The 24,003-nt window shown below is 38.5% G+C and overlaps 1 long non-coding RNA gene across 3 annotated transcripts in view; it reads right to left on the minus strand.

Moving 5' to 3' along the window:
- The window catches only part of LOC136863316 (uncharacterized), a 67,312-nt gene that overhangs the window by 24,893 nt on the left and 18,416 nt on the right, over positions 1-24,003 (minus strand). The window contains exons 3-4 of one of the 3 annotated variants that reach the window (XR_010859199.2): positions 22,014-22,268; positions 20,957-21,870 (exon numbers count right to left, since the gene is read on the minus strand). The exons of the other annotated variants lie outside the window; for them this stretch is intronic. This is a non-coding gene — a long non-coding RNA (uncharacterized lncRNA). Of the gene's footprint in view, positions 1-20,956; positions 21,871-22,013; positions 22,269-24,003 lie in introns of those variants that run through there. 3 annotated transcript variants of the gene reach the window in all.

A 24,003-nucleotide genomic window follows, 5' to 3' on the forward strand; every position in this document is an offset into this window, starting at 1 on the left:
CTAGGTGAATATGAAACAGAAAAAGTGGGTATCAGAAGAGGAGTGAGACAGGGATGTTGCATGTCACCAGCTCTGTTCAATATATATGCCAAAAAACTGATACAGAAAACCCTGGAAAAAGCAAGAGGCATTGTAGTGGGAGGAGAACCAATAAAGACAATAAAATATGCAGATGATGTGGCGGTTTTAGTGGAATCAGAAAAAGATCTATAAGTCATGTTGGAAAATATTGAGAGAGTGGGCAAAGAGTTTGGAATGAAGATAAACATTGGGAAGACTAAGGTGATGAGAATAGGAAAGGAGGAAAGAAATTGGAACAAGAAAAGTCATTCAGATACTTGGGAAGTTTGTTGACAGGGAATGGAAGCTGTACAGAAGAAATAAGAAGCAGAATATCTATGGGAAAAGAAGCCTTCGGAAAGGTGAGAGGGCTTATGACATTTAAGACAATCCCTATTGATTTAATAAAAAGGTTTGCAAAGTGTTTCGTGTGGAGTGTAGTGTCATATGGAGCTGAAACATGGACATAAAGAAAGAAACAAACAAAGTATTTGGAAAGTTTTGAAATATGGTTGTGGAGAAGAATGGAAACAGTGAAGTGGACAGATAAGATGGTTTTTTCTTTTTTTTCTTTCTTTTTATTTTTTTTAATTTTTGCTAGTTGCTTTACGTCGCACCGACACAGATACGTAGATAAAATGAGAAATGATGAAGTGCTAAGAAAAGTAGGAGAGAAGAGACACCTGATGAAAACGATAAGGAAGAGGAAAATATCCTGGTTAGGTCGCATACTACGTAGAAATTGTCTTCAACAGAGGGTGATGGAAGAAAAGGAAGAGGAAGAAGAAGGTTTGGAATGTTAACAGATGTCAAGCAAAGGAGAAGCTATGAACAACTGAAGCAAGATACTCAGGGCAGAGAATCATGGAGGCTGTCCAGTTGATATCTGTCTCAAGACTGATTCACAGAAGAAGAAGAAGAAGAAGATGATACATGAACAGTTTCATCTTCAGTTTGAAATGAACTGAAACAGTTCTACCTGTCCCAACTCCTTGCCACACACATACAGAATATATTAAGTTCATTATGGTTTAATTTGTTTTGGTGTGTATTGCCTTCAATCTATTCACTACTGGAAATCATTCTTATATATATAAAATAACATTGACTGATTCATCATCACCGAGCCAAAACTAAAGGACATAAAGAAATAAAATTTTGAGGATACATTTATATTAGGGTGTAGGTAAGAAGGATTTTCAGGTATTTCATCGCTAAGGGGGTGAAAAGGGAGCTGAAATTTTTAAATGAATGAGGATATCTATATAGGTGCACATGGCCCTGAGGTTCACTCAGCCTACACCAAAATGAGTACCAGGTCAATTCCTGGGGGCAAAGGCTAACCACTCTACCCCATTAAGTGCCAAGGTTACGGATAGTGGAAGCCTTTACCTTCCACCCTTCCAAGGGCCTTCATAGCCTGTACGGAGATGACTTTGTTTTACATTGGATATCTATATCTCAAAAACATAAAAGTTAACAGATGTAAAAATTAGTATTTGGAATCTCGTTTCAAAATAAAGAAACAGGTTTTTTTTTTTCAAAATCCCATTGGGGAGGGGGGGGATGAAAAATGGGGGAAAATTGTTTGAATACCTTTTATGAGGATACTCATATCTCAAAAACTGAAGATGTTACAGACATGAAAATTGGTATTTGGAATCTTCTTTAAAAATAAAGAAAAACATATATTTTTGTTTCTGAAAAATCCAATGAATAGGGAGTGAACGGGAGTGACAAGCGGGGTGGAATTTGAAAAAAATATATCTAGGCCTACAATATATCTCAGACACTTAACTTGAAAACTGGTACTTGGAATCTCCTGTAAAAGTAAAGAAACATAGATAATTTGTTTTCGGAAAATCCGCTTAAGGGAAACTGAAAAAGGGGGTTAATTTTTAAAATGGGCATATCTACATAACATCTCAAAAACGTATCATGTTACAGACGTGAAAATTGAGGAGCGCTTTTTCAAAACTCGATAAATGCAAAAAAATTTGAAATTGAGTTGTGCATGCTAATGTTATCAGTTTGATCTTGCTCACCATCCTGTGCAATCATCCTTTGCATAAGTTGATATTTGCCGTGTATAGAAGTGGTTGAAATCACTAGGTTTTTGCAAAAGTCGATATATGCTCTCAGGAAGTTAAAGCAAAACTTGATAAATACAGTTAACTATTAATCACGTGGCATTCTCATGGATAATCGGAAGTGTTATTCTGTGGAACAATGGAACGCCGGACTCCTTTATTGAAAGGATGTATTCTTGGAACTGAGTGCCACATGTTCCCGCGATTAGCCCTCATTGTCATCGACAAAATGAAACTCACTCCCTGAGAAGTTCTAAGCAAGTTACTGTGTGGGGAACTATTTCACTCTACAACAGTATGAATCTGAAGATTCTGAAACTGGTGTGCCGGTTCAGGAATGTGTCGGTGGAAGAAAGTCTAGATACAAGAATAGAGTACCTGGAAAGCTGGCTAGAACTAAAAGCGAACCTAATATTAAGTGCATTCATGGACTCAAAGACTTGCCCACAAGTATAGAAACTAAAAGGATGAAACAAAGCAAAGCTGCTGAACTCTGCTGTGAAGATATCACAGAATTTCATCATCATGCGACTTCTTTAAACAAGATCGATCGAGACAAGTCTCTATTGAAGTATATGCATATTTCCACACCTCAGCGCAGGGTAGTGAACATTGAAAGTGCTAGGAAGAAGAAAACTGTTTCTGTGAAGTACAGCATTAAGAAGAAAACTGGTGAAATACTTCCTGTCTGTGCTGGAAGTTTTCAAGGAATTTCTGGCATGTCAAAGGACAGATTATCTTATCTGGCTAGTAGGTTTCATCATACTGGGAAGTTACCTAAGGAAAATCGAGGTGGTAACAGGACAGGACAGGAACACAAGGACATACTGGTTGCCATTAAGAATCACATCAAGAGGTATAAATGCAGAGAGAACCATCATGGCAGAGGAAAGTCTAAGAGAGGATATTTACCATCATATCTCTCAGTCAATAAGATGTGGAAGACATTCTGTGAAGAAAGGATAAGTTCTGGATTGAAACTGTACTCGCTGTCAAAATACAAGTATATATTCTATAAGTGTTTCAATCTGTCATTCAAAACTCGTCACACTGATACCTGCTCCACTTGTAAAATTAGTCTGATGAAAATAAAGACAGAAACTTGCCTAGAAGAAGAAGAATGAACTGAGGACAAGTTATAGATTGCATAAACTTCATGCAAAGTGGTTTTATCAAATAATGAAAAAAGAATACCCAGGTGTCATCAAGATATGTTTTGACATGCAACAGAATCAACCAATTCCGAAGTTATCAGTGAGTGAGGTTTTCTCTGCTAGACAAGTATGGTTATACAATCTCTGCATCATGATTTACTCAAAGGAGCAGAGAAAGGAAGACATATTTTTCTATACTTGGCTAGAAACAGAATCCTCAAGAAGTTGCAACGAAGTTGCTTCGGCTTTATTGGACTTTCTTTTTAACCTAGAAAAGAAACTGAACAAAGATAGCCCTACCATGATACATTTATTCTCAGACTCTTGTAGCAGTCAAAACAAAAACAGTGTCATTCTGGCCACACTTACTACTTTCTTGGAAAAAAGCACGTTATTCAATAATATTCTACATTTCTTCCCTATTAGGGGACACAGCTACATGGCTCCAGACAGAGTGTTCGGTAGAATTTAGAAATCTTACAGAAGACGGGAAACCATACTGTCTCCCAAACAATACTATGATATCTTAGAGAAGCACGGCACCCTTAAAATTCTGAGCAGGGACTGGGAAATCAAAGATCTAAAAAAGAGTGCACAGAAGGTACTACGAACTAAGCTGCCATTTAAAATGAATAGTCAACGTGTTATCACATATAATAAGAGACATAAGAGAGTCTCTGTATCAGTACAGGATACCTACTTCACATACCCAGTGGAAGTTGAAGTTCTGAAAATGAAATCCAGCCATGAAGCATTGCTAAAATCCTCTGTTTTACCAAAGAAAAATATGGTGAGCAAAGAAAAGAAGAAGGATGTTCAAGCTCTGTTGAAGTTTTTTGAAATACCGGATGATGCTGTGGATTTCTACAGGGTCGTGTTAGAAGACAAGTAACAGCCTTCTGATGGCTATGTATTTTGATGAGTTCTTAAATATTAATTGAGTAATTTTATTTTGTAAGACTTTAATTTAACCTGTGTGATATTAATGTGTTCATTCATTACAATAGGATTGATAATATAGGTTAATACTGTACCTTATTTTGTTTTATGTTACATTGCTTGATGCTAAGTATATTAGAATCTAATAATATTATGTAATCTTACAATACCAAGTAGCCTATGTTATAAAATGTATGACAATGGAGCTCAAAAATCAATAAATATTCAAAAAATATTATTCACAAAATAACAAAAATAAAAATAAGTAAATAATTCCATAAACAAAAGTATATCACTCATTTAGAGTATTAATGTGAAGTCCCATTTTACCAGAATATTTGCATATATCGACTTTTGAAAAAACTTGAGAAAATTATCTTCTTACCTCATCCACCTTAAGTTTCTACAAGTTCTATTCAGGTACTGTGTTTGTTTCTATTGGAACTAATATCAACCAAAATTTGAAATGTTTAATGCATATGCTTCTCAGTGAAAATAAAAAAATATATTTCCTGAAAAATTATGTTTGCTGCAAATGTCGAGTTTTGAAAAATGCTCCTCAATTGGTATTTTTAATCTTTTAAAAATAAAGCAACATGTACTTTTGTTTTTGGAAGAAAGCACGTAGGGGGGGGGGGTAAAAAGGACTGAAAAGAAATACCTATTACTTTTTCTCGGAAAATCCACTTAAAGGGGAGTGAAGGAATTGAAAAATGAGTTGAATTCTTTTTATGAGGATACTTACATCTCAAAAATGGAAATGTTACATACATGAAAATTTGTATTTGGAATCTTCTTTCAAAGAAATACCTTTCTTTTGTCTTTGGATAAAAAACTCACAGGGGAGGGCGTTAATGAATTGAAACATTACTTGATTTCTTTGTATGAGGATACTTATATCTCAAAACTAACAATGTTACAGACATGAAAATTGGTATTTGGAATCTCCTTTAAAAATAAAGAAACATTTTTTTGTTTTTTTTTTTTTTTGTTCCTGGAAAATCGACTTAAGGGGGTTTGAAAATAAGTAAAGAAGGAGTTGAATTCCATGCATGAGGATACTTATATCTTAAAAACTGACGCTGTCACAGATGTGATAATTGGTATTTTAAATTTCCTTTCAAAATAAAGAAACACGTACATTTTGTTTTCGGAAAGTCCATTTAAGGGGGGAGATGGGTGGAAAGAAGTGAAGAAGAATTTGAATTCTTTTTATGAGAATACCCATATCTCAAAAACTGAAGGTGTTACAGATGTACAGACGTGAAAACTGGTATTTGGAATCTACTTTAAAAATAATGAAACAAGTATGTTTTTGCTTTTGGAAAATCCATTTAAGGGGCTAAAATGAATTGAAAAAGTGGGTGAATTTTTAAAATTATTATCAGTATATCTACAGTATATGTCAAGAACTTAACATGTTAGACACAAGAAACTTGGTAGTTGGAATGTTCTTTAAAAATACAGGAAGAGGTACATTTTTGTTTTTGGAAAAGGCACTTAACGGGGGTGAAAGGAAGATGGAAAGTGAGCTGAATTATTTTTATGAGGATAATTATATCTCAAAAAATGAAAATGTTACAAACATTGAAATTGGTATTTGGAATCTTCTTTAAAAATAAAGAAACATGTATTTTTTCGACTTGAGACAAGACTGTTCCTCACATGTACATTTCTGTGTCACATGGTCATCTTAGCCCCAGAAGGCAATACCTCAAACATGATTTACAAAGAGTTTCTGGGGTAAATGAAACTGTATTTTTCGGTGAGTTTTTATACTTTAGGGATTTTCAGATAATGTCTTAGTACAGTGCCGAGGAACGATTACTTTTATCAAATTACAAAACTGACGCAAGCAAAGCCACGGGTAACTGCTAATTTTGACATATATTTTAATATTTTAATTTTGAGTTGGTTTAGTACAAAAGTTTAGATAAATTATACGGCAGTTAGTGATATAAATAAATCATTTAAATTTAAAAAAAAATAGTATTGATAAGGTTGATTTAGATATACAACAGTGATTTTCAGTGGTGAATACACACATACAGATTGAACTGTCAAGTTGTCCTCAGTCCGCTCTGTAATCTGGTTGAGTATACATGTGTGCAGTTTTTTCGTGGGAAAAATGTCATCAGTAGATGAATCACTTGCATATGCAGCGACTGCATGAGTCGTAAGACAAAATGGAACCTATGCAGTGTGAAGGAAAGAGCAGTTTGACTGGATTAATTACACCCATATAAATTTGTTACATGGGCTACAAGCATACCCGAAAGTTTGGCACTTACGTACTGATGAACCTAATTAGCTTTTGAAAACTGTTTCCCCTCACATCACAAAGTGCATACTTTTATGAGCGAAGCGATCACACCTAATGAAAAACTAACAGATACTCTCCGGTACCCACCTATCAGAACAACCTTGAAAAACTTGGTGCATTCGATGCCCATCTCTCCACCAGCATTGGGACGTTTGATACTGGAGACGCTGTACGCCATTTACAAGGCCCTGAGAGATTATTACAAAGTGTATTAAAAATTGCATTACTTTAATACCATTATAAGTTGAAGTGTGCTGATATTCTTCTTTCTTAATACAACACATAAAACTGATTTCTAAATGACAAACTTCCTTTCATTCTGCTTTTTCCAATTAATATCATTTTTACACATACCGTATTTTAATACAAATCCAGAATTGCTTTCAAATTTATGAATGGAAGATATGGTGAATGTGTCTACACAACACTTTTGAAAACAAAGTTATTTACTGTAAATGAAAAATACTCAACCCGTTGCACAACTACGCATGGCAAAGGGAGTCTAGAAAGGAAAGTAAATACAAAGAATTTGACTCAGATAAGTAGAAGCAATGTTGATTTCAACTGGGAGGTTAACATTTATTTCATCTGACAGCCAGTTAGAGGTACAGAAAACTACCAATTATTCATAGTAATGCCCTTTATCAAATAACATATACAAGTAATTCCAATACTGTTAGCATGAAATGAGTCAGAAAAACATGATAAAAATCAGGGTTGTTTAAAACTTCTTGAACATCAATGAAAATAGCATGCAACATTAGAAGATATAAACTGTTTCATTACAAAAATAAAACCATAAAACTGTCAAAAATGTAATTTTGTCACTTTTTTACACCTTACCAAAATAACCCGTTAACATTAAATTTTTTTTTACACACACATAGAAACTCCACTCCATTCAAATAAATGTCTGAAGTGTCTAGCAGAGATTACTGCTGTTACTGGGACTATCTGTGCCATTTTGCCAATAAAACAAAATCACCATTGCATTATCTAATCTCCAATTATCTATTTATTTATTTATTTATTTATTTATTTATTGTTTTCCTAATTTCCACACAACTTGAAGAGGAAGATGAAGCAGAGAAAATTATTTCCTTCTTTTTTCCCTCTTTTTCTTCCGAATCACATACACTCTGCTCCCATATTCTGATATTTTCACCAACGATAACTTACACTCTGTATACAATGAACATGGAGACTCCATAAACACACAAGAACCGTACTTTACATCAATTCCAGTTAATAATACCAATATAAATGGTCCGTTATTGGACATTATAAATTTTCCAGCTAACTCATTCCTGGCTGCCAGCGTTTCGTCCCCGTGTGCTAGGCTGGGCTCATCAGTTGGTACCTAGCACACCTACCAAGACGCTGGATAGTGCATACCGTGGAGGCCACCGCGTAGGCTAATTGTAGCCACCGGCAGTGCCAATGCACTATGAGAGACATTGTCTCATTATCAAAAATTGATGCCTGCTTGGCCATCAGATGATGTAGATGTTGATTCCCATAGGGAATCAGAAATAATTGTTCCGAATGAGTAAATTTATAATACCAATATAAATGGTCCGTTATTGGACATTATAAATTTTCCAGCTAACTCATTCCTGGCTGCCAGCGTTTCGCCCCCATGTGCTAGGCTGGGCTCATCAGTTGGTACCTAGCACACCTACCAAGACGCTGGATAGTGCATACCGTGGAGGCCACTGCGTAGGCTAATTGTAGCCACCGGCAGTGCCAATGCACTATGAGAGACATTGTCTCATTATCAAAAATTGATGCCTGCTTGGCCATCAGATGATGTAGATGTTGATTCCCATAGGGAATCAGAAATAATTGTTCCGAATGAGTAAATTTATAATACCAATATAGATGGTCCGTTATTGGACATTATAAATTTTCCAGCTAACTCATTCCTGGCTGCCAGCGTTTCACCCCCGTGTGCTAGGCTGGGCTCATCAGTTGGTACCTAGCACACCTACCAAGACGCTGGATAGTGCATACCGTGGAGGCCACTGCATAGGCTAATTGTAGCCACCGGCAGTGCCAATGCACTATGAGAGACATTGTCTCATTATCAAAAATTGATGCCTGCTTGGCCATCAGATGATGTAGATGTTGATTCCCATAGGGAATCAGAAATAATTGTTCCGAATGAGTAAATTTATAATACCAATATAGATGGTCCGTTATTGGACATTATAAATTTTCCAGCTAACTCATTCCTGGCTGCCAGCGTTTCGCCCCCGTGTGCTAGGCTGGGCTCATCAGTTGGTACCTAGCACACCTACCAAGACGCTGGATAGTGCATACCGTGGAGGCCACTGCATAGGCACTATCCAGCGTCTTGGTAGGTGTGCTAGGTACCAACTGATGAGCCCAGCCTAGCACATGGGGGCGAAACGCTGACAGCCAGGAATGAGTTAGCTGGAAAATTTGTAATGTCCAATAACGGACCATTTATATTGGTATTATAAATTTACTCATTCGGAACAATTATTTCTGATTCCCTATGGGAATCAACATCTACATCATCAATTCCAGTTAATATCGAGGAACGAAATGTACACTTTCCTGGATTCGAACACAACAGAATTTATTTCCAAGATGCAGTCTTATGCACAGAAAATTACCAAGTAATCTACCCAACAGAAATAATAATAATAATAATTTTGTGTGGCTATTTCTAGCCGGGTGCAGCCCTTGTAAGGCAGACCCTCTGAGGAGGGTGGGTGGCATCTGCCATGTGTAAGTAAGTGCATGTTATTGTGGTGGAGGATAGTGTTGTGTGTGGTGTGTGAGTTGCAGGGATGTTGCAGACAGCACTAACACCCAGCCTCCGAACCCCTGGAATTAACCAATGAAGGTTAAAATCCCTGACCTGGCCGGGAATCGAACCCAGGACCCTCTGAACCGAAGACCAGTAGGCTGACCATTTAGCCAATGAGTCGGATACCCAACAGAAATAAAAATAGAATTAAGCTTCAAAGAACTTATGTTTATCAAGCCAGTAGAAAATGTAGACATCCAAACAATGGAGATTAATCCTAACTTTGAGAACTGCATAGATGAATATTTTAATTTAAAATCTACAGAAACCTAGACGTCATTCATAAACTTTGCTCTCAATTCTCAAACATACTACAACAACAAGAGTTGAACAAGGGAGCTCAGATACGAAAGGTGAAAGAAAGAGGCCGGGCACAAGTAGGTGGAAACAGTACCAGACTCAACAAGAATCTCATCGTCAACAACACTCCCTGCCAAACTGAGAGCCGTTACAACAGGCAAGGGATACCATTGATATATTGTATTGCCCATCCCTAGAAGGGCAGAGCAATCAGCAACTCCTATAGTATTGGAAAATGCACATCTTCCTCACCAAGTGATGTTATGCATTTTCTAATGCTTGTGTAGTTGTTGGCAAATTCATTCAGGCCTCTGCAGATGACCTAACTGTTGTAAGTACCTGCAAGAATGCTACAACCTTTTTAGTTTCTTCCTTTTTGGTCTTATACTCTTGTCTTGTCTCCATATTCCTCTCTTGAAATCACACTCTAAAAACTTTATTTCTCCCCCAACTGCCTCTTTGCCTCTGCTGTTCCACCATGGGGTCTCCATGGTGAAGCTTTTTCTGACCCTGTAATAAATAAGTTACAGGGTTGTGTGCAACTACAAAATGACCTTGATAATGTTGTGACATGGACAGCAGGCAATGGTATGATGATAAACGGGGTTAAAAGTCAGGTTGTGAGTTTCACAAATAGGAAAAGTCCTCTCGGTTCTAATTATTGTGTTGATGGGGTGAAAGTTCCTTATGGGGATCACTGAGTGTTAATATAAGGAAAGATCTCCATTTGGGTAATCACGTATGAAAATGAAAAACCACAGCCTGTTTCCAGTTATTCAACGGGGTCAGGAATGGAATGAATGAAGCACCAATCCAGCGGCGAGGATAGGAATTGTGCCGGCTGCCGAAGCCTGTTGCACTCCTCTGGGGCAATGATTAATGAATGATTAATGCAGTGGCGTATGCTGAGATCAAGACGTGGGCTACCACTAGACTTAGGTTACCCCTTTTCGATAGTCGGTTTGGTGAATGTCAAGCCCTAAGTATTCTGAGCTGCAGCGAATAGCCAACAGAGTAGCCTGCTGTAATGTCAGTCCTGTTTCACAAGCTACTGCCATGGCCTCTGCTACTGTCAATAATCAACACCTGATCAGTAGAGATAGTAGCCTAAGGTTTAGCAAATTAAAGTCTGACTTTGTAGCGAAATGGATAGAATGCTTGCCTTTGGTCCAATGGGCCTGGTTCAATTCTCAGAATCAACCCCCTCATACTCTTTAATTCCCCTGGCTTGGGAGCTGGGTGTTAATCATGTCTTTGCCATTCATTTGATATAGATGCCATTCACCATATTATTATTATTATTATTATTATTATTATTATTATTATTATTATTATTATTATTATTATTATTTTTATTGTTCTTAAATTAAAATTTTGAATTTTACAGCATTGCCAGCAGTGGTACCCATCATTCACTGGTTAATTAGCTTTCTTCTCAGGAGATCAGTGGTGGTTTCCGACCCATGATCACAGGTTCGATTTCAACCAACCAAAGAGTAGGCCTGCAGTGTCTTTCTACAAAGATGTAGGAGCAAAAGTGAGTGAATTCCAGCACTCTGTTACCTGAGTATGAGGTGAGAAAGTATATACAATGAGGAACGTAAGTGTCAATTCGGAAACTTTCGGAGAGCTTGGAGTTTTTGAGCTATCTCTCCGTTAGCACTGGCTATATGACAGACTGAAGCCTAGCACACCTATTCCCTGCTGGTCCCCGCTCCTGTTGGGCGTTTAGCTGCAAGCCGTGTGAGGTGAGGCGATGAGTGAGGGACGGAGTGCCTGGGGTGCGATATCTTTCTCACTCAGAAATACGAGCAACGTTTTATCTCATTGCATTCAAGATTTGTAAATGGAACAATGTGTCAGATGCTTACAATACAATGTGCTCTAGATTTCTATCATTCTCTCTTGAGGTAAGGGCTTCACCGATAGCCTTGGTAGCCCTCAGTATATGCCACTGAACTAATGAAATGAAATGGTACTGGAGAGTGTTGCTGGAATGAAAGATGACAAGGAAAACCGGAGTACCCAGAGAAAAACCTGTCCTGCTTCTGCATTGTCCAGCACAAATCTCACATGGAGGACCGGGATATGAACCACGTAATCCAGCGGTGAGAGGCCGGCGCGCTGCCGCCTGAGCCATGGAGGCTTTGGGTAATCACATATATGGGATTGTAAATAAAGGGTACAGATCTCTGCACATGGTTATGAGGGTGTTTAGGGGTTGGAGTAAGGATGTATAGGAGAGGGCATACAAGTCTCTGATAAGACCCCAAGTAGAGTATGGTTCCAGTGTATGGGACCCTCACCAGGATTACTTGATTCAAGAATTGGAAAAAGTCCAAAGAAAAGCAGCTCGGTTGGTTCTGGGTGATTTTCCACAAAAGAGTAGCATTACAATAATGTTGAAAAGTTTGGGCTGGGAAGACCTGGGAGAAAGAAGACGAGCTGCTTACTAAGTGGTATGTTCCAAGCTGTCAGTGGAGCAATGGCGTGGAACGACATTAGTAGATGAATAAGTCTGAGTGATGTCTTTAAAAGTAGGAAAGATCACAATATGAAGATAAAGTTGGAATTCAAGAGGAATAATTGGGGTGAATATTAGATTATAGGAAGGGGAGTGAGGGATTGGAATAACTTACTAAGGGAGATGTTCAATAAATTTGCAATTTCTTTGAAATCATTCAAGAAAAGTCTAGGAAAACAGATAGTGAATCTGCCACTTGGGTGATCAGTCGTGACTGATGATGCTCCTTGCATCTTTTCCTGTTACTAGTTCTCCCACAAACTTCCTCTGCAGCTTTTATTGATGTCCTCTTGAATCCCTTTCTTCCTCTCCTGCTTTGGTATCATCTGTTGGTAAATTCAAGCTTATTTTTCCTGGTATTCTTCCTTGGTTTTCTTCTCTTTCAGTTTCCATGTTCTGATTTGTCTTTTGTGATCCTCTGTCCTCTTTCTTTCCTTCATTGTGCTCAGTTTCAATGCCAATAGTCTATGGTCACTATCTGGGACCTCTGAGGGTATTATTGTTACATCTGTAATGCTTACCCCTCTTCATAGGGGAGTCTCACTGATATGTCACTGAGCAAAGGTGTTTGAGATGTTTCTGGAGAATAGAATCAAAAATAGGGTGGAAGAAAAGCTAAGAGAAGAGCAGTATGGCTTCAGATCAGAAAGGTCCACAGGAGACCTTATATTCGCAGTAAGACAACTGCAAGAGGATCATTATAAGTGGGGTAAAGATCTACTGATTGCCTTCTTAGACTCTGAGAAAACATGTGATCATATGTGCAGAAACGAGGTATAAGAAGCCTTGCCAAGCAGACAACAGAAATAGTGATGGAGATGTGTCACTTGTGTCAAAGTAGGAAAGAGAACAGACTGGTTTAAGCCAAAAAACTGGATAGAGACAAGGAAGAGGAAGTGCTCTGTCACCTTTGCTCTTCATTGTAGAAATGGGCAAGTTAATGACGAAAGTGGCAAGGAAAATTGGGGAAGGAAAAAATGAAAGTTATGATGTTTGCAGATGACTTGTTACTCCGGAGGAAAAAGGAAGAGGATATCCAGGGACAGTCAGATGCATGGGGAGATGAGGTGGAAGAATATGGAATGAAATTTAATAGCAATAAGAGTTGAAATTGTCAACACAACTAGAAAGAAGGAGAGACCTATCAGAGGGGTAATGCTTGGCAGGGAACAGCTTAGGAAAGCAGAGAGTTTCAGAACTCTGGTAAGCATCATAGGAGAAAGTGGAAGAAGCGATAAGGAAAAAATCTAGCATGGAAGACAAGCAGAAGTGTCCCTAAAAAGTGTCAGAAGCTTGGTTTGGAGCAAGGATGTTTCTCAGAGAAGCAAAAGAATGATATACAGGAAGTACTATGTACCTATTCTGACGTTTGCATCAGAAACTTGGGTAATGAAGCACAGGGCCGTGACAAGGATACAGCAAAATTAAATTTCTCAGAATTCACAAGAATGGATGAGACAAGAAATATGAAGTTTAGAGAACTGCAGAACAGGATAGAGGCATTTAGACTTGGGTGGTATGGACACATGGAGAGAATGACAGAGGAAAGTATACCCAGGGCGATGCATGAAACGGAGATAACAGGAAAACGACCAAGAGACAGGTGGATAAAAAGGGGTGGAGGAGTGCATGTAGAGAAGAGGAGAGGACTGGGCGAGAGTGAAGAGGGAGAAGTGATAGGAAGACAAGTGGAGATGGAGAAGCTCATGTTCCAAGCAGAAACAGCCTGCAGCTGGAAATTGCATATGATTATTTTCATCAGCAAGAACGTCACTGAAACTGCCTCTTTACTACACCACACTATACTGAAACTTGGAGTCACCTGCATAATGTCTCTTGCCTTGTGTACTGGCTCCAGAAAATGTTGTGATAATCCACATTTGCTTCATGGAACTGATAGAGATCTATATAATTATGTACAAGAGAATCTATCAGTGCTGAATAATTCTGGCCGGCAGGGTAGGAGAGGTGGAGGTATAAAAATTATAATCACTAGATTGTGCAACATAAGCCTGGAGTCAATTAAAAGCCTCACCGCAAGTGTTCATATGGAATGAGAAAATGATGCTTTTTATGGTAATTTATCCATTGGATAAGAAGACTCCTTGGTGAACATCCTTAGTCCACTGAGATGTTTTCAATCTGCTCTCAATAACGCTGATTCACTTATTGGTTAATCTCAAGAAGTTCACAGATCCATCTCCTTTCAGTGATTTACAGACGTATCCCCAAGAGAATCAGCTAACAAGATGCATCTCAATATTTGTGAGACCCAATACCTTCACAAAGTGCACAGAATACTAATTGTATGCCCGATGGTCATGACTGTTAAGGTATCAAGTCTCTAGGGTCTGACACTGTGGTTAGCCATTGGAAGAAATTTTCTCCATCGGAACATTCGCCAGCGGGGTGGGAAAGGAGATGGTGGTATTTTTAATCATTTCATTGCATGCCGAAACTCTGGATTCAATTCCACACTTCTCTGCAGTGGAGTAAAGGCATATGACACTGCTGATGGTGATTCATCAGTCAGATGGGGTCATTAAGCCTTGAGCAGATCCCTTGGTACTGGACTAGGATATGTTCCGACAGCAGGCTTCACCCTCTCCCCACCTCCTCCTCATCATCATCATGTCCGGCTCCATGGTTAAATAGTTAACATGCTGGCCTTTGGCCCAAAAGATCCTTGATTCGAGTCCCAGCTGGTTTGGGGATTTTAACCTTCAATAGTTAATTCCAATGGCTCAGGGGCTGGGTGTTTGTGCCATCTTCAGCATTAGAATTCATCAAACGTAGGGCCCCATCTTCACAGACACGTAGGTCACCTATACAGCATCCACTAGAAAGACCTGCACCAGGACCCTACCCAGACCTCATGACATCAGTCAATCATTAAATTCATAATTTTATTTATAATGCTGTTTGCCCAAACCAATGTTACAGCAGAAAGAGTTCCTAGTGATGTTAACATGCAGCCAAGAGAAACACTCAAGTCAAAATGATCACACAGGAAACATAACAAGTACTCTTCTTGATGGAGTACGATGCAACTGGGCCAGATTAAGTGGGCGCACAGAAAGCATAGAAGAGTGAATGTGTGAAGGCAATAAATGTGTTGTGTGTTATTTTGAGGGAAGGAAAAATGTGGAAAAAATTGATCAGATCAGTGAGAGAATAATTAAAATCTGATCTGAATTTAAGAGTGGAGCATAGGATTACATACATGTGTGTGCATTTCACGGGAGCCTCCGTGGCTCAGGTGGCAGCACGCCTGTCTCTCACCGCTGGATACCGTGGTTCAAATCTTGGTCACTCCATGTGAGATTTGTGCTGGACAAAGCGGAGGTGGGACAAGTTTTTCTATGGGTACTCTGGTTTTCCCTGTCACATTTCATTCCAGCAACACTCTCCAATATAATTTCATTTCATCTGTCATTCATTAATCATTGCACCAGAGGAAGGCGACAGGCTTCAACAGCCAGCACAATTCCTATCCTCACCGCTAGATGGGGGCTTCATTAATTCCATTCCTGACCCGGTCGAATGACTGGAAACAGGATTTGGATTTTCATTTTCGTATGCATTTCAGACAGATAGTATAGAAGAGTGCCTAGAGTAGTTTTTGAAAGAACCAGAGAGGTGCATAGAAGACGAGGAACTGGTACTAATGGGAGACATGAACACCTTGTAAGTAGGAGCACACACATGAGGTAAGAGGAGATAATTGGTCCCTTTTGGCAGGGAATTAGGGAGAGATTTAGGAGATCTTCTAATTGACTTTTGTATGAGAAATGGTCTAAGCATGGGGTATATGTGGTTAAAAAGAAATCTAGATATGGATGGGGGAAAAGACTAAAACAATGATCAGTCTCATTTTAATGGAGAGGGAGAAATGCAGGCACGTGGAAAATGTCACAGTCATTACAAGAGAAAGATTTTGAAGCAAATCCTAAAATTTTAGTAGATAACTAAGGCTCAGGAAAATAGTTAAGAGAGCAAGAGAGAGAGAGAGAGAAATAAAGATATAGGAATTAAAGGAGCAGGAAACAAAGGAAAAATTTCAAGAAGATCTGAAAAATTACATCTCTTAAGGTAAGTTAATCAATACAGGAGAGGAATGAACAAAGTTTGAACACATATTTGAGAAATGTGCATAAAACATCTCTGGTAGAGTAATGGGGGAAAAGAAGGAATGACAGGGTAAAGGAAGCAGTAGAAGAGAAGCAAAAAGAGGAAATGGAAAAGAAACAGAAATGCAGAGAATAGGCAAAAATATCATGAAGTCAAGAAAGTGTGCCAAAAGGTTGTAAAGGAGGAGAAAAGGAGATGCTGGGAAAGTTCCACAGACACAATGCAGGAGGGCATTAAAGGAAATAAAAGGTTCTGCATGGATCAGTTCAGAACAGAGTGAAAATAACAGAGCATACAAAGTCTAAAAATGACAAATTTTGACACAAAAAGAATCTATACATATGAGAAGAGTATTTTTCTAAATCACTGAATATTATGTATGAAGTCATAGAGTGAGAGAAAGAGAGAAATGAGAAAGGAACACACATAATAGGATGAACACAATAGCAGGTCAGTTTGGGACATGGGAGCATGAGATATAGGAAATGAGGACGAACACTGAAACACTAAAGTACATGTATCAATAATTGTCCTCGTCTCCTATTTCTGTTGGTTCCTCTTTCTAAACCGACCTGCCATTTTGTTTGTCCTATTATGTGTATTCCTTTCTCATTTCTCTCTCTGACTTGACACTTTTTTGTTGCTTTCCTATACTTATAGAATTTTATTTAAGAACTAGCTGCTGAAAGGAAGCAACAAGAAATAATGGTTGAAGAAGAACAAGAAAAAGACACATCCATGGTAGAAAAAGGAAACAGCTGTATGGAAGAATGAAGTGTGGTAAAGCGACTGGAGTAGATCAGGTACTGCAGCTACAGAAAAGATAAAGTCAGGAGGCCTGGTAGGAGCTGTAACATGCTCCCGAAATATGTTTTCTTACCTTGTGCATATTCGTCGCTTCCGGGTAGTGACATTGGACTGCTGCGTTTACCATCCGTCTGTTGTCTTCGCTGTCTCACGACTGTGTATGTGCTTGCTTTCCTCTCCCCGCCACCCCCTGATGTCATCATTGTTCCCGTATGTTCCACGGCTGGCTCGCCGGCCTATATAAACTTGCCGTTTCGCCTCAATCTTGGATCAGGTGTGTGTGTATTACGCTAATGTGAGCAGTGGGAGTTTTACATTGTCCGCGGCTGGTCCGTGCTGACTTATTCAACCTGTGGAAACTGTCTACGTCTTGCTGGGTGAGCAGACTCATGTTTTATTTTACTAGTTCATGTTGGTATTCTTGTAGCTCCATGAGACTTTGTTACGTATATTGAGCTTCTAACAATTTCGGCCCCTTTTGGACACTACTTACATTATGGAGCTCATCTTTCATTTCTGTGAACATTAACAACTGTGATTGGGGAGTTATCCTTGGCCGACCAATAAGCGAGCTAAAACACTACATCGTGTGTTGTAATGAACTTAAACTTCAGCGGGGTTTTGCAGCCTGATCCTTGCCTGTACTCTTAATGTCCTTACCTGTGGTTTGTTTTCTTTTTTCTCTTCATCCATTTTCCCTACCTCTCCTCTTACCGGTATATGCCCTTGTTACTTCGTATTCTTCTTCTTCTATGAGATATTTAAAATACACTAGGAAAGATTTGTAATGGTCTGCGAATTTTCATAGGTGTTCTTACTATTTAAAGGTCTTAAAATTGTTGCCAACTTCTTCTTCTACTGTGATGAAATTCGTTACCGGGGGATAAATATTGTCAAGTACTAATGTGGTGGTTTCTACGCATTGCTATCCCAATCTTTATTGTATATATCATTCTACTAGTAGTGTTTTTTTTTTAAAGTATATTCAAGGTGCCACCCTGTTACGATGTTGTACTATTGTAACTATTCAAATCAAGTTATCTGTCTGTAATTCTCTCAAAGCACTAGCTCGTACGTCTTATTATCTTAACTTATTCATCTAAGACGCCCATTGTGTCCAGTACCTGACCAATACCAAAGATTTGTGAAATATAATTGTTATGTATCATGTTTATAAGCCTTCTTAGAAGTTGTTACAATATATATCATGATTCTTAAAACCTGATACCTTTGGGTTATTTATTTTGTTTGTGCCCCCCTTTCATTTCTATGTTCCTACTACGGTATACCTCTTGGGAAGGGCCTTGATTTGTGTTCTGCGCGACTAACTGTGCACTGCCTCGTGCATGCTTCCAGTTTACTCTGCTTGGCCTGACACATAAACTTTGTGCTCTGTCATATGATTGAGAGAGACTCTCCTCTCCTTTCTTCGAGAAATCGTGTTTTAGAAGTGATCTATGCTGAAGATATAAAATCGTAACAGAGCGTAATTGTTGTATGGATTATTCATAGGGATACAGATGAAAAAATAAGTTCCAGCAGACTGGGATAAGGGTATAACAATCCAATTATGCAAGAGGATATCCAAGGCAAGTTAGAGGATGATATCAGAAAAGAAAATAGGAAGAACAATATGGCTTGAGTGAGCGAGAGAGCAAGTAAGGGAAGGAAGGAAGGAAGGAAGGAAGGAAGGAAGGAAGGAAGGAAGGAAGGAGAGAGGAGTATTTAGAAGTAAATGGAAAACCAACCGATGCTGTGCAAATTTTGAAATACTTGAAAAGTGTAATCAGAGAAGATGGGAAGATAGCTGAGGAGACTTGAAAGAGAGATAGTAAGGAAATTACTTTTATCAGAATGTCAAGGGGATAATGTGAAACAAAGTTGTTACAATGATATTCAAAGAAGTCCAACGTTCTACCTACTAAGCATCGATATGAACATATGCAACTGGTAATGTGATAATAGTAGAGTTCAGGTGGCCAAGATGAAATTCCTTAGGTGTATCATAGGGAAGACAAGAAAATACAGAATCAGAAAGGATTAAGTCATAAATGAACAGATTAGAAAGAAGACGGGAGTTTCAAAACTGCAGAATAGGTTAGAAACAAGCAAGCTGAAATGGTATGGACACATGATGTGAATGGGAGAAGATTGAGGTCCAAAGAAAGTATTTACAGAGACACCAATAGGAAAGAGACCACAAGGTAGGCATCAAAAGAGGTGGAGAGTACTGAAAAGAGGGGAGGAAAAATAAAAGAAATGTAGAACCAAGAAAGAGTGGTGTAGAGACAGACAATGATGGAGGTCTGTAACTCATAACCTGACCCAGAAGAGAACTGGAAATAGAAGCTGAATATGTGTATTATGTGTACACCTCTAGTTTGCATAAGGTGAAACAAGACATCTGAAGAATAATCATTACTTACAAGTTCCACCTGCTTCATGTCTCAGGAAAATTGCACAGTTTGGCAATCTGAGAATATTGCCCATTTATGCTGGCAATATATTTCACTTTGGATCATCATACTCACACTCCATCCTAGTTAAGGAAGAACCAAGAACAAAATTTAGTATTCGCATGCCTACCGATCTGAGGTTGTTGCTCCGAAGACTGAGCTTTGTGAAGTTATTGATAAAACTTGAGTAGTTCAGAACTGTGATCGATTCAATGTGATTCTGATCAGCATGTAGTTCCCTGATTCCTCTTTAAGTTTCATGACTGAGGCCTTCTAAATCACTGATCTGAAAACAATTAGTACTATAAGTATGAGAGTATCCAACATGCAAATAATACATGGAAGTAATTCATGTTTAAAATAGCTTCATAGTTTTTGTAAAATCTCTGTAATCTCCAATCTATAAAGATGATTCAGATGTTAAAATGTGTTATGACTAGAGGTCGAAAGAGTGATGAGAGTACTACAGTCCTATAAGGCTTCATGTTCGGTGGTTTTATTTCCAGAAAGCCTGTCGACATCTCGTTTTATACAAGGAATCCCTTTAAAAACTTTGGATATTACAACTTCACATCATGCTCGTGGCTACCCTTGCTTGTCTGCTGTTCAACTCATCCCTCTCAACAATGCTGTGCGACCTGTCACTGAGGCAAAAAGAGAGACGTGATGAGCCTTCTCCCATACGTACCTCGGTCCACCACATTTTCTTCAACCACTTGACAACTGCAAGGTGGAACAGTAAAATACCTTTGTTATTTCTTATATGAATAACTTTCAATACAGGAAAAAATCATGAGGATAATAACCTGTAACTGCAAGTTTGGCAGTGGAATCTGGACCTGGACCTGTTTACCCTCTAGCAGAGGAAGATGATGTAGACAGTGAAATAAAATAAACTGACATGCTCTATTGTAAAGCCAGTTTAAACTTTAGCATGACAAAAATATCATTTTAAGAAATTAAGATATGCAATTTATTTAAAATCCAAAGGTGGACATACTGCAGAACTATAACACCAGGCTGAGTAGGTAGCATTCTAGCATTTAACAACAACAACGAATTATTTTAACTCAATCCATGAAAGAAAAATACATAACAGGAGTCATAAGTGCAATTTCACATTTACTGTAACACATTACGTTTCATTAAGAATTATTACATAAATACAGTAAATTACTATACTGGAGGTCAAAAACACACCTTAATCCTTTACTTGCATTCAACTTCACCAAAACATTTATAAGGAAATGTGGCATAACTCTTGATTTATACCATTTTACTTTTCACTATGAGTAAATTCCTGACAGGAAAAGTGGTACCCTAACTTTGAGGGACTATATAAAATAATTTAAGGTACAAATAACTAAATGTCTTTAGTGAATTTTAAATTTCACTTGTACATTTCATCAAATGAATCATGAAGTACTATAAAGCACGAATTTACATGTAGAGAAAAGCGAAACCTTTCATTTCTCAGAATTGGGAAAAATTGAGTTATACCATTTTGGCTCTATGGCTCAATTCAAACTTGAGATTCACCTATGATACTACCTTCATCACAACAGATGAGTAAAAGTTAGCCATTCTACTCAAATGAGTTGGAGGTAAAAAAAAAATTGGGTTTGGAGATCAACTGGCAGGAAACAAAAACAATGAAAGTGGACAGAAATAAACAATGTCTGTATTTTCCAGGAGCATATGATGGTCTAGCGTTCAATGTTTTCAAGGGTTATGAATGACTTTGAAGGCTACGAAACTCTTACTGGAATTAAGTTGTGTGTTAATTCCACCTCGTTATATAGACAGTGCAGTGTGCTCGCCTACTGGCCCGCCGTGGTGATGGGGGAGCACTGACTGGCTGTTCTTCAGGCAATGATTGAAACAATATTGGATAACCTGCCTTAGCGGAAACAAACACCTAATCAGCCATTGCTTTTTCTGACCTGTCCTGGCTACTGTGTCCTCCAGGATTTAAAGGTTTCAAGACTGAAAACCAAGCTTTGTTCAGCCATTCAGATTCCTCCTCATGGTTTAAGCTGTAGGTAGGTGTGTTTCAGGTGTGATAAGGCACAGTAGTTGACAGTACTTCGGTGTTGCTGTACTGTATGTCTTGGCCTGTTTGCAGCAAGTATTCAGTGACTGATGACATTGCTGTGCCGATTGTGCTTCTTCAGTCGGGTGGCAATGCTGCGTTTGGTAGTTCCTATGTACACCTTGCCACAGCTGCAGCGATCTTGTAGACACCTGCTGGGGAGAAAGGATGGCACTTGTCTTTAGAAGAACTTAGCAATTTGTGAATTTTTTTGTTGGCCTATATATAGTTTTTACCCCTTGGGAATCCAATAGCCTTCAGTTATCTTCCAAATATATGACAAAAAGGCTTTAGCTACCTGCCGCTGGTCTTCTTTCTCCATGGTAGTTGGAAGTCAGGAAAGGAGTGCTCACTGGATATTCTTCAGCTTTTCTATAAAGTGGTCTGTGTGGCATGCAGAATGTCCTGTTGGAAGTTCAAGACTTGTTTATCAGGATGCCCTGGACCACATCACACTATGATTTTTCCTGAGGCAGGTAGCAAGATTCTCAGAGATGGCTACAAATTAGTATGGAGTGGATGCGAGGAAGAGGCCAGAAATGGTGCAGCTTTCCTGATAACAAAAGACATGGACACCATTACCGAAGAATCCTATAAGAATGATAGGATCATTAAATTATCTATGCAGCTGGAGTCCACAAATTACAGGGTAGTGCAGGTATATGCATCACAGGTTGGATGTAGTGCTCAAGAGAAGGAACAATTCTGTCAAGATCTAGAAGATATAATTGATGAAGAAAATGTCATCATCATTGGGGACTTAAATGTACAAGCTGGGACAGACAGACTTGGTTATGAGGAAATCATTGTACCACATGGGTTTGGGAACAGAACTGCAGAAGGCGAACAACTGCTTGATTTGTGCAGAAGAAATGGATTGATCATCAAAAATACCTTCTTCCGAAAAGACAGCCACAAGATAACAAGATATAGCTGGAATGAAAAACATAAGTCTCTCATCGACTATATCATCACTAACAAAGGAGGAGGGAAATATGTAACTGATGTCAAAGTTATCCCCAGTGAGAGTACGGACAGTGATCATAGATTATTGATTGCAGACCTAAATCATGTGGCTAACACAACCCCGAAGAAAATAAAAAGAAAACTTAAAGTGAAGACTTGGAAATTACAAGAAGCCAAGCTGAAGGAAGAGTATAAAATAAGGATATGGAGACACTTACCAAAAGGGAAAATGAATACAGTAGAAGAAGAATGGAAAATTTTTAAGGATACTTGGTGGATGAAGCTAAAGACCTGTCTGGAGTAACAGGATCGACATGAAAGAAAAAGAGACACCTTGGTGGAATGACAGAGTCAAATTGGCTATAAAAGAGACAAATTGGGCAAAAAAAATGCTAGACAAAGAATAGCAAAGAGATGCACAAGATCCAGGTGGCCAAGAAATAACTAAACTACAGGAACTCTACAGGGCAAAAAAACTTACAGCTAAGAGGATAGTAAGAGAAGAGAAAAAGAAAAAATGGAATGAGTTTGTTGAAAAGTTGGAAGAGGACAGCAGAGGAAACAAGAAACTTCTTTACAGAGTAATTAAAAACAAGCAAAATAACCTAGCAGACATCAAGGTAGTAGAGCAGGACAGTGGATCAGTAGTAAGAGAGGAAGATGGAATCAGGAGAGAATTCAAAACCTACTTTGACAAGCTCCTGAATGGAGAGGCATCAAATGTAATTCAAAACAGAGAAGAATCTGGAAAAAGTGAAGAGCCCAGTAAAAATATGGAGCCACCAATCACATGGCTGGAGATAGAGAAGAGCCTTAAAAGTATGAAGAATGGGAAAGCTGCAGGAATACATGAGTTAAGTGTGGACATGTTAAGAGCAGGAGGAACCCCAGCAATCCAATGGCTATATAGACTACTAAATGTAGTATGGCAGAAAAATACCATCCCAGAAGACTGGAAGAAAGGTATAATTGTACCTATATTCAAGAAAGGCAGCAGACAGAATTGTACCAACTACCTTGGCATCACTCTACTCTCTCATGGACTAAAAATTCTGGAAAAAATTATAGAGAATAGACTACGAGAAATTGTAGATCCACTTTTAGAAGAGGAACAATATGGCTTTAGGCCTGGAAGATCAACAAAAGATCTTATATTTGCTGTCAGGATGCTGATGGAAAAACAATGGGAAAAAGAGAAGCCTTTATATCTACTGTTCCTTGACATCGAAAAGGCCTATGACAGCATACCAAGGGAGCTTATTTGGGAGTGCCTGAGAAAGCTCGAAGTTCGAGACAGTCTAATTTCAAAAGTTAAGGTGTTT

The sequence above is a fragment of the Anabrus simplex genome, chromosome 2 (assembly GCF_040414725.1).
Source record: "Anabrus simplex isolate iqAnaSimp1 chromosome 2, ASM4041472v1, whole genome shotgun sequence".
NCBI classification, from domain to species: Eukaryota; Metazoa; Arthropoda; class Insecta; order Orthoptera; family Tettigoniidae; genus Anabrus; species Anabrus simplex.